This window comes from Durio zibethinus, chromosome 11 (genome assembly GCF_047325235.1).
Source record: "Durio zibethinus cultivar Kanyao isolate XHJ-2024 chromosome 11, ASM4732523v1, whole genome shotgun sequence".
NCBI lineage: Eukaryota > Viridiplantae > Streptophyta > Magnoliopsida > Malvales > Malvaceae > Durio > Durio zibethinus.
The window spans coordinates 10555600-10573712 of NC_143172.1; the positions used below are offsets into that span (position 1 = coordinate 10555600).

The following is an 18113-nucleotide window of genomic DNA, read 5'->3' on the forward strand; positions in this document are numbered from 1 at the left end:
CTTTATCCAATATTGATACCCTAATGGATAACACTGCTAATCATTTTACATTTTCCTTTATGGATGGCTTCTCAATCTACGATCAGATTAAGATGGCTTGAAAGGATATGGAGAAAACAATGTTTGTGATCATGTGAGAGACATTTTGTTACAAAGTCATGCTTTTTGGGTTAAAAAATACTAGTGCTACTTATCAAAAGTGATGGTGACTCTCTTTCATAACATGATGCATAAAGAGATAGAAGTGTATGTGGGTGATATAATTATAAAATCTAATAAAAGAGAAGATCATGTAGTCAATCTCAAAAAGTTGTTTAATAGATTGAGAAGATTCCAGTTGAAGTTAACTCGACCAAGTGTACATTTGGTGCTAAATCAAGAAAACTATTAGGCTTTATGGTTAGTGAAAGGGGAATAGAAGTGGATTTGGATAAAATATGTGATATTTAAAACTTATTCCCTCATCATACCTTAAAAGAAATGCAAGGCTTTTTGGGAAGATTAAACTATATTACTTGTTTCATCTCTCAACTCACGTACAAATGCGATCTCATTTTCAAACTTTTTAGCAAACATGATCCAAGAGAATAGAATGATGAATGCTAAGCAAGTTTGAATATTTATCAAATCCACCTGTGTTGGTGCCGTCAGTTTTGGGAAAGTTTTTGATTTTAAATTTAACAGTAAATGAAAATTTAATAAGATGTGTGTTGGGGCAAAGAGATAAAACCAATAAAAAAGAGTGAGCAACCTACTACTTGTGCAAAAAGTTCACTAATTATAAGTTTAAGTATTCGCCATTAGAGAAAATATATTGTGCACTAGTCTGGATAGCTCGAAGGCTCAAGCAATATATGTTTTATCACATTACTTGGCTGATAGTAAAGTTAGATCCTATCAAGTATATCTTCAAAAAGCTTTCATTGATAGGGAGAATAATGCGATGGTAAGTTATACTTTCAGAATATTATATTGTCTATGTAACTCAAAAGGTAATTAAAAGAAGTGTAATAGTCGAGTTTCTTGTTGATCATGCAACTGAAGATTATGAACCAATGAAGTTAGATTTTCTTGATGAAAATGTGATAGTCATTAAAGAGAATGAACTTGTTAGGAAGTCTTGAAGGATGTATTTTGATGGAATTGCTAATGCTTTATGTCATAACGCATAGATCCATGGACCTACCGCTAGATATGGATTAAAGGAGTCATCACCAATCTTTTTTGTTAAGGTATGATTAGCGACCTGATCGAATCTGTCATATTTAAAGAGGAATCTTAAGATTGATTTAGGTATTTTTAAATAGTAAATTTTAGTCCACGAAATGAGATTTTAAGTTCAGAAATACGATTATACATGAAAAAGGTTATAGTACCCCTATGGTGCCTATCCAAATGATAGTACCAGTTTGATTTTAAATTATCCAAGCCTTAACCATATTTATGATTTATCAAAATATTTACTATTAAAAATTGATCTTAAAATTACTCCAATAGTTTATTAGTAGTTTAAGATAATTCTCTCACCTCAAGAGTATTCATGGAGACTAGTGTCCCACCTTGAAGAAGCTTCATCATCGGATTCATTTAAATTTTAGTTAAAGAAGTAATCGGTAAAATCTTTTAATAGTTTGGTAAGTTTTATTTTGATGTAAATCTCCCAATAATTTGATAAGATTTAAGATGCAAATCTTTTAATAGTTTGGTAGGATAAAAATATAAAATATTTTAATAATAATTTATACAATCAATTTATGAAATTTTTTAATAGCTTGATAAAATTCATAAATAAAAAAAATTTAAATCCATAAAAAATCTTTTAATAGTTTGATAAGACATTATAGGTTAATTTAAAATATATACATTATAATTATATATTTTAAAATATTCATAATCAAGTAAATGATACACAATAACATAAGACAATAAAAATAGAAAAACATACTTGGACCAAGCTCAAATTGAGATCCAAAGCCGATTGAGTTTGCAATGGGCCAAGTTGAATTTCGATCGGGCTTAAAATAATGAGAGGACAATTTGGGCTGAATGCTTGGTCTTCAAATCTAGCACATGGGCTAAGAGCAAACGGCACCGTTTGTGTTTTTTTATCTGCCAAAATTAGCTTCCTTTTCTCTTTCTTCCCCGCACATCATTTCAGACAGATTCAACTTTTCAGTTTCTGTTTTGGCAGTTTGTTTTCCCTTCCCAATTGCAGTACCAAAATATCTATAGGAGATGCCAGATGTTTCAACCATATGTAATTGGGGTCCATCTCTATCATAACCTCCGAGAATTACCCCAGGGTGCATAAATGGACATAATTATCGACACATTGAGCAAGTTCTTTTATAGGAATGGCTTCACCGTACACACTTTCATAATTAGTAGCTTCAGATTTAGCACGTGCGACAATTTGTCTACCGTCAGCTGCTAATCCGGCCACTGCCATGCCGGAATGATGATGAATGGAGTGGATTCTTCGATTGGAACCAGGTAACATCATCTTTGATGTTATTAGCTTCTTTACTCCCATGACGATCCCATCTTTGCAATTTATTCCAATTACAGTTCCACTGTTATCGACGGCTTTGGCAGCATACTCAATCTGGAAAAACGAGACCGTCGGAAGAGAAAGTGGTAACAGAGAGATCGTAACCAGTTCCGATGCTGCCCCCCTTCTTTTATGCTTTGCCCTCATATTTATAAGAAATTCATTCTAAATCAATTTTCTTTAAATTTATAATTTTATTTGATTTAACTTTAATACGAATTAATTTTAAAATTAAATCTAAAAAATTTTTCAACATCATTTTCGTCATATTTTATTAAAATCTTTTTTTTTTTGAAACTTCTTTTAGATAAAATTAAAATTAAACCAAACATTAAATTAAAAAATAAAACTTTTTCAATTGGGCTAATTTATAGTTGAAGCCTATTTTCAATTCAAGAAAATTTTTCAAATAAAATGAGGTGTTTACACTTTAGGTTATAATATTGAAGTAATTTTGATATCTCCTGATTGACGTTATTATATCATCAAAGCTAGATTGAATTTAAATTACATAAATAATATGACTGAACATAAGGCTTGTGTTATAGGTTTACAAGAAGTAATTAAAAAGAAAATCAAAGTGTTGGATGTGTTAGGAGATTCAACACTGATCATCTATCAATTATGAGATGAATGAGAAATGAGAGATTTCAAGTTGATCCGATGCCATAAATACATCTTTGAGTTGGGCAAGCAATTTGAAAAAGTTCAATTCAAGCATTTGTATAGAAAGGAGATCTAAATTGTTGATGTACTAGCTACTTTGGCTATAATGATCAGAATAAATGCAAATATTGAGATCCAACCCATCAAGTTGGACGTGAAAGAAATATTAGCACATTGTTCAAGTGTCAAAGAAAAAGTTGATGGGAAGCCCTGGTATCATGATATACTTCAATATATCAAAAGTCAGTAATACCCAAAGTATGCAACAGAAAATGATAAAAGGATCATCAAAAAGTTGATTATGAGTTTCTTCATTGATGGAGATGTTCTTAATAAAAGAAGTTGAGATCAAGTGTTCTTAAGGTGTGTGAGTACAGCTGAAGCAAAGAGGTTTATTAAAGAAATGCATGATAAGATTTGTGGAGCATATGCAAATGGTCATATGATGGCTAGATAAATTATAAGAGCTGGCTATTATTGGTTGATAAAGGAAAGTGAACGTATTAATTTTGCTAGAAGATGCCATAAATGTTAGATTTATGCTGATAAGATTAACGCTTCTCTATCAGCATTGAGCGTTTTGGCTCTTTCATGGATATTTTCTATATGGGGCATGGAAGTCATCGGTCCAATCACTCTAAAAGCTTTGAACAGGGATAGATTCATCTTTGTAATGATTAATTATTTCACAAAATGAGTAAAAGCTATATTATATGCTAGTGTGATCTGATTGGTGTTATGCAAGTTCATAAAAAATGAAATAATATACAGATATGGGCTTCCTAAGATGATTATTTTTTATAATACCAAAAATTTAAACTGTAAAATAATGAATGAAGTATGCATTCAATTCAAGATCCATAATTATAATTTGGCACTATATCGTCCAAAAATGAATGAGACAATAGAAGCTACAAACAAGAATATGAAAATGATTTTAAAGAAAATGATTGATACTTATAAATAATAGTAAGAAAAGTTACCTTTTGCCTTATATGCTTATAGAACATCTATTAGGGCTACCATGTTCTCTTTGGTTTATAGGATGAAAGTTGTGTTGCTAGTTGAAATGAAATTCCTTCATTGAGAGTTCTAATGGAAGTTTAGTTAGAAGAAGTAGAATAGGTTTAGAATCGCTATGAGTAGTTGAACCTCATTGAAGAGAAAAGGCTTACAACACTTTGCCATGGTCAATTGTATCAGAAGAGGATGAAGAAAGCACATGATAAGAAGATTCGCCCTTGTCGTTTTTGAAAAAAAAACTTAGTGCTAAAAAGGATTCTTCCAAATCAACATGATAATCAAGGAAAATAGACACCAAATTGGGAAGGTTCGTATGTGGTAAAGAAAGCCTTTTTCCAATGAGGCATTAATTTTAGCAGAAATGGACGAAAATGATTTGCCTACTCTGATAAAGTCAAATGCTGTGAAAAGATACTTTATTTGAAAAAGATAAAAAAAAAAAAAGAAAAAAAGAGAAAAGGAGAAAATATCTAAGTTGAAAACCTGAAAAGACAGCTTGGATGTAAAGGAGAAGCATCGTTAAGAAATGACCTCACAATACTGGGACAAATGTAATTTGACGAACTCTGAAGAATTAAAGAAGTCATCTGGTTGAGTTTTGGAGAAAGAAACTGAAAATATTTTGTTCATGATTATCTTGTAATCATTACTTGGGTACCTTTGTTCCTACCCAAACACTATTATTGCCATGCACTTATTATCAATTTGTTCCTATCCATTCTTTTATCTCAATTCGTCATCTTTGTTCAACTTACGAATGAATGGGAGGAATGTGTGATTGCATTTTGTTTGTTTTGAACTTAAAATGATGAAAAAACAATCACACGGAAGATCTCAGCATTACTTTTTAAAAGTCGATAAAGGCAAATGAAAAATGATGAGAAAAACATGACAAGATATTGATCTTACTAACTTCTGAAAAAAAAAAAAAAAACATTGTTGAGAAATAATACAATGGTCAGACGTTAAGAACACATTGGTCCTATGTTATATTATTTATTTCATCATTAAAAATTTAAAACTACATTAAATGTATTAATTTTTAATTTTTAATCCTATGGATAATATAGTGTAAAACACTTAATCAGTTAAATAATTTGACAATGTTCTCACAAAATTGTTTTCAATTATTATATAATGGATGATGTCTTAAGTTGCTAGTTAGTTAGTTAGTTAAAAAAATAATAAAATAAAATTAACAACAATACAATACCAAAATAAAAGGCATTAATAAAAATCCAAAATTGAAAATCAAAGATTAAAAAACCCAATATATTAATAATTTAATTAAAAATATCCCTCTCAAATTTTTGTTAACCTTTCCCTTCCAAATTTCTCTACTTAAATAAAGTAGAATTTCCAAAAAATTTTCATCAATTTTATCAAAATCTAATTTTCCTTTCTAAACCCCCTAAAATTTAAGCTAAAATACCATTTTTTATTGGCTTAAGAGAGTTGCATTTACAATCAATTTTTTTTACAATAATACCCTTGCTTAAACTTAATTAATCTTTACTTCTTCTCTCATTTACTTTTTAAAAACTTACAAATACGAATGTTCATAAGTTTTTAAAAGTTTATGAAAATGTATATCTATAAGTGTTTAAAAGCTCATGAAAATGTATATCTATAAAATTTAAAAATCTTACGGATATGTCGCTTTTAAAAACTTATAGATATGCATATTCGTTTATAAAAACACATAACCATAAGCTTTTAAAAGTTTATGGAAAAAATTTTTGTATTAGTAACCTTTTAAATGTTTACAAAAATACATATCTATAAACTTTTAAAATCTAACAGAAACTCATTTTTGTAGGTCACGAAATAAAAATTTATATTACCAGAAGATAAGGGAAGTTGCTGTAACATGTTTTTTATTGTGAAGAGTAAATTTTTGGGGTTTAGGGTTTAAATTTTAGTTGTATTTAGTAAATAGGTGTGGAAAGTAAAATTGGGATTGTAAATAAAAATTTCCTTGGCTTAATTGCAACTAATCTCATTATTTCAGTAATGTTATGTTTGGATAAATATTTTTAGGATTTAAATTTTAGTTGTATTTAGTAAATAGGTGTGGAGAGTAAAAAATGGGGTTGTAAATAGAAATTTCCTTAGCTTAATTGTACCTAATCTCACTATTTCACTAATGCTATGTTTGGACAAATATTAATAAAGTAAAGGAAATGAAAGTAAATGCTTTTTATAAGAAAGAAAAAGATGTATGTATCCATATAGTTAAACTTAATAAAGGAAATAAATTATAACAACCATTGATTGATTAAAAAGTGAAAAGGAAAGGAAATGAGTAATTATAACATATTTTTTCCAATTATAACATATAATATCAAACTAAACTTTTTTTTTGTGAAATATCAAACTAAAATGTAAAATAATGTATAGTATATTTTAATTGTAAAAACCAAATATCTTCTAAAAACTTATTATTAAATGTAGAAATCAAAGATCATAAGGTTTTACTACAATGCATGATACATGTATTTAAATTAATTTTAAGGATATACTACTTGACTAGACAAATGACAAGCCAAACAATATTGATCATGTGACTTAGCACACCAACTTAATTTTTTTTAATTAGTACATTATTTTTTTTACAATTATATATATTGATTTATGTATTAAAGTGACAATATGAAATTAAATCATTTTTGTTTTCATTTTGGTTTTTTATAAGGGGTTTGCTTTATAATAAAGCAATATTTTATTTTTCAAATAAATATTTTTTAGATTACGAGTTCACGAAGTGTTGTTACAAGAATTGGCAAATAACTAGATTTGAAAATTAATAAAAGTTTTACTTGAAATATAAAAAAAGGATGTAATAGTTATTTCAAAATTTAAAAAATTTATTCTTTTTTTCCCTTAATTTAAAGGTAATTAAAAAAATAAAAAAGTGTACGGGAAAGCAAAAGGGCTAAGCACCCCTTCCCTTTCTTTAATTTTAATTTATATAAAATCCAAACAAAGGTAAGCAAAAGTTTCCTCATTTCCTTTTCTTGCACCCCTTCCCTTTCTTTAATTTTAATTTATATAAAATCCAAACAAAGGTAAGCAAAAGTTTCCTCATTTCCTTTTCTTTCCTTTCCCTTTAATTACCTTAATTAAAAACTAAATCTGTTTGCACCAACAAATCTCTCAAAATATAAAGTTAAAATACCCATAATTTGTTTTTATTCCCTAATCTCTATTCTTTGACTCAACCTCCCTTACTTCTTTTTAAAAAGTTACTATATTTCTACTCTTTATTTTCTCATCCTTTTTTCTCCAATCTCTAAAGTCCTCTAAAGTCCCAAACCTCTTGTGGAAGTTTGCCCCCTTCCAATTTTCCAACCAACCAATTCGACTCAACCAATTCCTTCTTCACGACAACTCAACCATTAAAAACCATGCCTTTGCTCCCTCCCATCTTGAAGTTTAGTCTTTATGCTATGTTTGGATAAATATTTATCGTAAGGGTTTTGAAGTCACTTGACGAATTTGAAAACGAAAATGAAAAAAAAAAATGGAGTTACCACCATTTTTTTTTATTAAGTGTGATTGACACCTATTAAAATAAATCATTTTAATAAAATTTTAAAATTAATTAAAATTTATTAAAAAGATAACTTTAGGGTCTGGGAATTGGTTACGCGTAAGAAAATATTAGCACTCTTACAGCGTCTGTTTAAAATGGTACTAATTAAATACATGCTATCTTTTGATTTTGATAAAAACAGTCTTAGTTTCGATATTTGAAGATAGTTTCCTTAACTTATTTTGTTTATTGAAATTTGGTTTTTACTCTTTTTTTCCTTTATTGTTATTATTATTATTATTATTATTATTATTATTATTGCATTTATTTTAAAAAAATAAGTTAGAACCCTTTTACTAAAATAATTCTTAAAATGTCTCAATATGTTGGTAATATTAGAAGAAATCTTTCTCATTTAGAAATTTTTTAGGCATCATTTTTTGAAATACTTTATAATCTTATCATCGGATGGTTCGTATTTACTTTTCGTAAAATGAACACATGTATGCAATGCAAATGACAATATGTTGATGCACATATTTTATTTTACTTTTAAAAATTTTATTTATTTTTTTATTAAAATTTTTTTAAAAAAGAAGAATTTTTATCATATTACAGATTTTTTATAAATACTCAAATACATTAGTAATATTTAAAAAAAATTCTCACCTAAGGATTTCATAAAAGCATGATTTCTAAGAATACTTTTAAAATCCTATCATTGGATAAAATTTCTTTTTTCCTCACTTTTTGTTATTTTATTTTAACAAATTAGTTAATTTTTATTTTATTTATTAACAAAAAATAAAAATTTTAATTGTATTGAAAATATTTTATAAATACTCCAATATGTTGGTAGTAGTTAAAAAAAAATCTTCTCACCTAGAGATTTTGTAGGTATCACTACTTAGAATATCTCTGAATCTCATCGTCGGATAAAATTTTTTTTTCTTACATTTTTACTAATTTTTGGTTATTTCCCATTTTTCAAATTAAAAAAATCAAAATTTAAAAATCATTTTTTTAATGTTAGTATTATAATCCTTAGTTATTATTTTTATTATGATTATATTGTTTTATAAAGTTCATTTTAACTTTTAGTAGAAAAAAATTAGACTTTGTTTTTCATTTTTTAGTATTATTTATTTTTTGGTTTTCATTTTTTATTAATTATTATTATAAAAACAAAAAAAATTATTCTAATACATTTAAACATTTTAACATGCCCAAATATTAAAGATAAAAATTCAAAATAACAAAAATAATATTAAAAAAACTAAACAAAAGAATTCCAAAAATTTTTTTTTACTTGAACTGAATTAGTCAACAGTTCGATCAACACTGATTTGGGCCAGTCAACGTTGATCTAGACTGATTTAGTTGGACCAGTTAGATGTCAAAGGGGGAGCGGGTCGCGGATTGGTTGTGCAGAGCCCGGGGCGGGTTATCGGGTCTAGATGTGGATCCTGGGTTTGTGTAACGATGCTGTTTTACTTTTTTTTTTTTTGCTGAACTATAAAAGACCAAAAAAATTTTTTTACTTCATTATTCTTCTAATCTCTTTATCTAAAAAGAGAACTTCTTTCTTTAAAATAACCAAGCCATGCCAAAAAAGCCCAAACTCAAAATTTTACATTGGTGCATTGTGCCTTCCATTGGTCAGTGATTATCGAAAAATCTAAAAAAACCCTAAAATCTTCAACTCAACCCTCTCAACATAGATCCAAGCCTATTTTTGACAAGAAATGGCTCCAAACAGTGCAAATCTGGCTTGAAAGATTCAGCCATAATGAATTTTTTTTTGTTTGGTTTTTGTGGTTTGGAGTTGTGGTTCCCTATTACCAGAGGCTACGATTTTTGTTTGTGTTTGTTTTTTTTTTTTTGGTTTAGGTGTTTTGAAAGAAAATTTTTTTTTAATTGGTAAAACCTTTTTCTTTTCAATTTGGGTTTTTTTGTTTTGCACGGTGTCTTTTGGATGGCCTCCCTTACTTTTGTCTTTTGTGGCTCGATTTATTGAGCTAGATGATGATCAAAATCCAAGAAAATCTAAGATTTTATTGAACTTTGGCCAACTAGGATTAAGGTGGCTGTCAGAGTAGTGGCTGGTGACTGTCAGAGCTACTGGCAGTGCAGTTGTTGGCGGCTAGCAGAAAGGGTGCCAAAAAAAAGAAAAGAAAAAGAAAAAGAAAAAAGAAAAAGAAGAAAATCGATAATAATAATAATAATAATAATAATAATAATAATAATAATAAGTGGGTATTTACAACTGCCCCTCTTTACCTATTTTTGAGAATCAAGAATAAAAAATAAGGTAAAAATAAACAGACAACTATTTTGTTCGAAAAGAAGAAACATTAAACAAAAAGTTTTTTTTTGTGATTTTTTTTAGAAATTTTTTTTTAGAATTTATAAAGCTACTTTAAGTAGAGGCTCAACAACTTTTGAAATTTTAAAAGGTTTTTTCTAAGTAGAGACTTAACTAATTTTAAAAATTTAAAAAGCTTTTCTAGGCAAGACTTATTGACTTTTGAAAATTTAAAATATTCTACCCGAAGGATTTACGAATCTTGATAATGAATGCTCCTGTAAATAGAGGTTCAATAATTTTAAAAATTTCATCTAGTAAAAGCTCCTCTAAGAAGAAGTTCAATGACTTTTAAAAACCTAATCTTGAAAAGGGCTCTTCCAAGCAGAGACTCAACAATTTTAAAAAATTCATCTCAAAAAAACTACTTTAATCATAGCTTCAACAATTTTAAAAATCTTTTCTTTGAAAAAGCTCCTCTATGCAGATGCTTAACTTTAAAAGTTTTCATCATGAAAATGCTCCTCTAAGTAGAGGCTCAATAACTTTAAAAATCTTCATCTTTGAAAAGCTTCTTTATGTAGAAGCTCAATAACTTAAAAAATTTTCATCTAGAAAATGCTCATTTAAGTAAAGGCTTAATAACTTCAAAAATTTTCATCTTGAAAAAGCTCTTCTAAGCAAAGGCTGAACAATTTTAAAAATTTTCATCATGGAAAAACTCATTTAAGCAGAAGTTTAACAACTTTAAAAAAATTCATCTTAAATAAACTCCTTTGAGTAGAGGCTTAACAATTTTAAAAATTTTCAGATTGGAAAAGCTCCTTTAAGTAGAGGCTTAACAACTTGAAACAAATTCATCATAAAAAAGACTCATCTAAGCAAAGGCTTGACGACTTTTGAAATTTTAAAAGGACACCTCTAAGCAGAGGCTCAACAACTGTAAAAAATTTAAAAGGGTTTCTCTAAGCAAAGACTCAACAACTTTAAAAATTTTTATCTTGGAAAGCTCCTTTAAACAAAATATCAACAACTTTAAAAATTTTATCTCAAAAAAATCTCCTCTAAGTAGAAGCTCAACAACTTTAAAAATTCTTCATCTTTTCTCAAAACCGATTTCTCATCTTTAAACAGGTAAATTTTTCTCTTTGGAAATCTCTTGTTTGATTATTATCTTTACCTAAATATCAAAATCTTGTTTTTCATTAGGGAATGGAAAGTCCATGTCCTTGTTATAACAACTCATGGATGCATGTATTGAGTGTTCTAGATGCAATACATGTAATGCAATCAAAATCATTCATGGAAAATACACAACATTTCAAGGTGAATATTTCCATTAGGGTGTCCTACACCAAAAAATTAAAAAAAAATTCTTTTGATATTTCAAAATTTTTTGCTAAAAATTCTATCTTATAATAAAATTAATAAATTCATCAACAATATTTTTTAAATACTAGTGTTAAAGCTCCGTTTCGCATATAGGGGTGGGACCAATTCTTATTCATTAATCATTAATTAGAGAGATATTGAATTAAATAAAATATAATAGATATAATTAACACTGAAAACATAAATATATTATTTTTTTTATAAATTTTATTTATTGTATTTCTTTTTAACCACACTTTATTTTTTATGATGATCATTTGTCGCTTTTATTTATTAACAATTAAATTATTTTTAAATTATTTTTATACATTGAAGAAATTCTAAAAATATCTCTTAATCTATTTTTTTTGAAAAAATTGTTATTTGCAATTTTATAAAATTATACCATGTCATTTGAATCATTGTCCTTTTCATTTTTTTTTGCATATTTCACTTTATTTAATATGTTTCATTTTTATTTTTTATACTACTCTTGGTTAATTTTTTTAATTAGTTAATGTGTTGGAACAATTTTTTTTTAGTGTTTATTGGGTGATTGTGTTATTGGTAGCTTGTTGCTTGCGGTGGTAAAATTTTTTAAATTTTTTAAGCATAAAAATGTTAAAATATTTCATATCTAGGAACTTTTGTGGGATTTATTTTCTTTATTATTAGTTGTATTTATTGGTTTTGTTATTAGTGGTTTCTTTTGCTTAAATTTGTTGAATGTTTTTTTTAATTTAAAATATATAATTTGGTTTTTTTAAGTTTTTTCTTATTTTGGGGGACTTGTTTTTTATGAACAAAAATTCTAAATTTTTTAAAAAATTTTGATTTTGAAACTTGTGACATTAAAAAAAGCCCAACTCTATTTTTTTTTATTAATGTTTTTGAATTTTCTTATTTCTTATTTTTTAAAGTTATTTTTATTCATATACATTTTTTTTAATTTGAACTTTTTGTTTTTATTTTGTTTTCATGTAATTTTTATTTTTTTATTTAAATTTTAATGTTAAAAATGATGCGCAAGACAAATGAACTTCAAAAAAAAAAGAAAGAAAGAAAAATCAAATCAAAACTAAAAAATATAAAAATTATGAAAAGATCTTGCGACTTGGTTAAGTCACCTAGCGGGTTAAAATGCAAATCCTTCGATCCAAAACCATGCCTTTTTTATTTAATGTAAAAAAGGTTTTTTCTGTACATTTTTCTTTATTTTCCATTTTAGCTCTCTTTCTAGTCTCTTTCTAACCTAATCTCTACATCCCTTCTTCAAGAACAACATCATGGAAACCCAAAATCCTAGAAACCAACCATTTTTCACTGCTATAATTGTTGTTCACCATCACTAATCGCCATTCACCTTTGTAAAAAGAATCTTAAAATTTCTTTTCAATTTCTTGATCTTTTTTATCCACTTAAATTTTTCAAAAACTTCATCAAATCGAGTAAATCTACATCATAGGTCGTATTTTCAAACAAAAAATTACCTTTTTTTTCCACTAACCATTGCCTCTGTTCTCCAATATTTCTTTCCTTTCAGCCTTAACTTCATTTTCACCTGATTTTGAATCCAAATCCTTTTAAAACCCTTCTTAAACCAAAACCCCATAAAAACTTTCAACTTTTTTTTTCTAGTTTTATAATGTTTGCTAATCTTTTTTATATAAAAATTTATAGTGTATTCTTGTGGCATCAAAGAGCCCCATAGGTCCAATGACAAAAATGGCAAGTTCGAGAGTCTCTTTCTAGAACTACTCTGCCATCAACCTTTTATGATGTTATCTTATCTTTGTTCATTTTGGTGTCATTTAATTTTGGGCTACCTTGAGTTACATATGCTATTATTTTGGTGCCATCAATTCTTGAGTTACGTATGCTATTATTTTGCAGACTATTAATTTGCATTATTGTTTCATTTGTTTCAGCTACTTCCATTAATTATGAATATTTATACTTCAATGCTATCCATTTTCTACGTTGTGAATCTTGTAAATATATTGATTTTATCTTTAATAATTTTGATGAGTATTTGTTTGTATTAGAAATCTTTGAAAGATTTAAGTTCGATTTTGAGTGTTTGTTACTTATGATATTGGAAGTAAAGTAAAATTAAAAGTTTGCAAAATGACAAATAAGATTTATTATTTGTATCATTTGATTTTTTTATTTGTAGAGATATCTATGCTCTCGTGAGTACTTTACTTATGATCTAAAAACACTCTACAAGTAAAGTATCTATGCTCTTGTGAGGTGATAACTTTCGTAATTGCAACTGAAATATTTTGCAAGCAGAGTATGTTACTTATGATCTAAAAATACTCTGCAAGTAAAGTACTTATGCTCTTGTGAAGTGACAACCTTCGCAATGGCAAGCGAAATACTCCCACTCAGATTGAACCCTTTCTATTCATAACCTATAATAGATGAGGATCGGGGTGCCTTACCAGTCTTATATGGATGCTAGTAAGGAACAATTAGAGAACCTTTTAGATGTACAAATCTTCAACTACCATATCATAAACTTTAGGGAACTAACCTTAGGTAGAGCCATACCAATCCTTTTTGTAAAAAGTTACCCAAATTAGGGCACAAAAAAACATTCCAATACAATTTGTATTTAGGTATATGAATGGTGTAAATAAAACTTAAATAGTGTAAAACAATAATGACGTGGGTAAACTTAAAATTTTGAAAAAGAAAAAAGAAAAGAAAAAAAGTAATTTTTAGAAAAAAAGAAATTTTTTTAACATAAAATTCATTCATTTTGTAGAAATATTTTATAATAAAATGAAATCTTTTTTAGTATTATCCAACCAAAAATAAAACAAAAATTCACAAAAATAAAGGTTTTTCTTAATTTATTTGGCCAAATAAAAATTGTGTATTCTTGAATTTAAAAAAAAGGGAAAAAATAATCGAATAATATATATGCCCCATCCCATGCATCCTAATAGATAGTATATGCATCCCATCTGATGCACATCATAATAAGATAATACATGTATTACATCCTATCCATATCAATGGATAGTACATATATCCCATTTTACACACATGTTGATAAAAGATACATGCCTCAAATGCACATCTTAATAGGTAGTGAACGCACTTCATTTCATTACATATCTTAAGGTAATGTCAACCTCATTAGGCCAATACAACACATGCATTGCATTCTATATAGACATATCTCATGCACATGGAAAGTCTATGCATTTCATACAAGTATGTTGCAAGTATACATTTTATCACCTATGTAAGTATGTCATTACATTTCATGCATATAATCATGAATGGCAGGGTTTTATAAAACATGCATTGCATCCCTGCAACAGAACACTACATTCCTTGCATACACACTTATGGATGAAATTTTTATCATTTGGGTCCTTGTATAAATAAAAATCCATTATCTTAGGCATATTTGCATTTCATGACAAAAAAAGTGTGTCATAAAAGCTAAAAATTATTTATGTAGCATTCATTCAATAAAGGCAAAAATATAAAATTTTTTGGTTTAAATCTCGGAATAAAATGACTGCCTTAATGGGAATCAAAATGGCAAAAATGAGAGATCAATTAGAAGCAAGGATTAGTACATTAGAGTTGAATTAAGAGAAATTTTGATTTGAGCTTTGGGAGATAAAGTAACAAATGGCTAAATTGATGGAAATGGTTAAAAGTAGTGGTGGGATTGAGTTTGTTGCTCTTCAGGGATCGTTTGTCACTTCTAATTGCACTAAATTAACACCAATTTCCTCCTATTAGTTCTAGCATTTTTTTTGAGCATACTAAGACATTGGGTGATTCAAACAGTGACCAAAGTTTAGGCGACCTCAAGAAAGGAATGAAAGAATTGGCTACACAAATGATTGAACTCAAAAGTATGATTTCTAAGACAGAATCGCTTAGCTTCAAACAACCATCACCAACTATCATGAATCCAAACCCACACTTACTTCCTTCTCATGACTACTTTTAACCTCTTTTTTAAGCACCTAGGTTTCATTCCCAAAGCTTTATACAACCTTTAAGAATTCCACATTTTAATTCATGTCCACCATCTCACATTTCATAGCCACTTGTTCAACATGTTATCCCATCACCACCTTCTTAATCCAATTTCATACCTAGAGTTTTTCAATTCACTTTAAGACCAACTACAACATCATTTTTTTTAGCAAAGCAAGCTAACCATAGAACAATAAAACTATTGCAACACCAAAAGAAAAACCCTTATTGATCCAATACTCATTTCTTACACAGAGTTATACCTACTGCTCATAAAAAACTACCTTATTGCCCCTATCCTTACTGAACCCCGTAAACCACCTTTTTTTAAGAGGTATGACCCCAATGCCCGATGTGAATACCATTTTAGCATCGCGGGCCATTCTCTAAAAAATTGTACGATTTTGAAACATTGGGTATAAGGACTGATAAAAGTCAAATATTTAGGTTTTAATACCAAAATAAAGCCAATTATTGGCAGGACTCCTTTACCGATCCATGTTAAGATAGTAAGTAGTGCTGTAAGTGATAGTCAAATTGGCCAAGATGATGAATACAAAAAAAAAAAGAGAAGCCTTAAAGCAAAAGGTTATCCTTACCAGTAGTCATAGTCCATTTCTTTTGGATTTCTTAGGTAAGGCCAAGGGAGTAAGAATAGGTCTAGCATTTTTTGGCCTTTGTCCTAAGATTGTTCTTGATGTGTAAACTTGAAACTTTTGGAAAATGAATAAACATCTTTGTTTACATTTCATTTTAATGGAATGCCTAAAGGAGTCCCCGTAAAAGAGTGACGGTTGTAAATACGCTTTCATTAAACTTTTAATGTGGAAGAATGTCTTTAAAAAACCCAATTTGAATATATAAGGGAATTTGGACTCATTCGATAATAATAAAATTTGACTTGCATATCATGCATTATTTGTTTGAATTCATTATTTTTCATGCCAGCTAAGGACAATGAATGATAATTGTGAATATACTTTTATCAAACCTTCAAAATAAAAAGATGTTTTTAAGAATATAATCCATGTTATGCATTTCTAACTTTGGTAGCTAAGGTTCAAGAATAGCGCAGCCAGGGAAACAAGATAAGTCTGCCAATATTCGAGCTTTATTAGATCATGAAAGATGAAAATACAAGCTGAATAAATAGAATGAAAAGGGCTTAAGGAGAGATCGGGTAAACAGTTACGAGAATACAACAAAATATGGATAGATAGTTGGTAAAATTAAGACAGATGTTAGCAAGTTTGATAAAAAGAAAAGGAATTGTTGAAACACACAGGGCAAGGAAAGAAACAATAGTTAAAGCGCTATTGTGTCTACTTATGCATCCATTTGTGCAAGACCCTCATATGTCACAAGCACTTCCAGTAACTCATCAACCTTAAATTAATACTATTGCCAAGTTACCTCCAGTTCAGATAAATGTCAACCTCAAGCCTACTCTTTACGACTTCATTGATGCTTCTAATTTGAATGATCCAAAAAATAAGAGCAATTAAAAAAGGTGTCAGATTCATTAGGATATATGGTGATGAAAGACAAATATGATCTATTGAAAGAGAGACTGAAGGCAATTGAAAGCCATGAGAGTGTTGATGTTTAGGAGCTTAGTCTAGTTCTTGATCTTGTCATTCTATCAAAATTTAAAGTTTTAGATTTTGAAAAGTATGATGGAACAAAATGTCCTTCAACACACATTACCATGTTTTGTCGTAAGATGACAAGCCACACTCATGATGATAAGTTTTTGATCCATTGCTTTCAAGATAGTCTCACCAGGTCTGCAACAAGGTGGCATGCCTAGCTAGACAGATTTACTCCTTGAATGATTTGGCTAGGGCCTTCCTAGCACAATACAAGCATGTATTAGACATGGCTCCTAATAGGTTGTCACTACAAAATATGGAAAAAAAAGCCAATGAAACGTTTAAAGAATATGCACATAGATGAAGAGATGTGACAGTCCAAGTATAACCACCTTTGTCAAATAAAGAACTCATTATTTTGTTTGTCAATTCCTTGAATCCTTCCTATTATGAAAGAATGATTAAGAATATCTTCAAAAACTTTATTGACATGGTGACTGCCAGAGAAATAATAAAAAATGTAATAAAAAATAGCAAAATTAAGTTGAATGAGGCAATTGATGTTGAAAAGGGGAATACATTAGAAAAAAATAGAGGATAGGTGCAAGCAGTCACACTTAAAGGGCATTTACCCAAGAATTTCATCCCATGCAATTTTTATCCTTTTCATCAACCCCATTTTCCAGTCATAAGTAGTATTTATAAAAGCTCATATCTTTGTCAACAAAGTTAGTATCTAAGTTTTCCAACAAATCCCCATCCCAAATGACCATTCACAGTCCTATCCCAACATTTGAGCCTACAACCTAACCAACAAAAAATCTAAAAGGGAAAAAAATGAATAAGAAAAACTTCTAATCCCTATTTCTCACATTTTGTCTTTGCTAATCGAGGGCCGATACCTCACTCCTATGCCTTTGAAAATAACACCTAATCCATCGACGATGAGTTATGATCCTAATGATAAGTATGATTATCATATGAAGGTAATTGACCATTTAACTGAAAAATACAGACAGCTAAAATGATTGAGGATCTTATCAAAAATGGCATTTT

At 28.4% G+C, this 18113-nt stretch overlaps 1 pseudogene; it reads right to left on the minus strand.

Moving 5' to 3' along the window:
- Window positions 1-1892: 1892 nt before the first annotated feature.
- LOC111290162 (proteasome subunit alpha type-3 pseudogene) lies at window positions 1893-15848 on the minus strand (annotated as a pseudogene).
- Between the last annotated feature and the right edge of the window lie 2265 nt (window positions 15849-18113).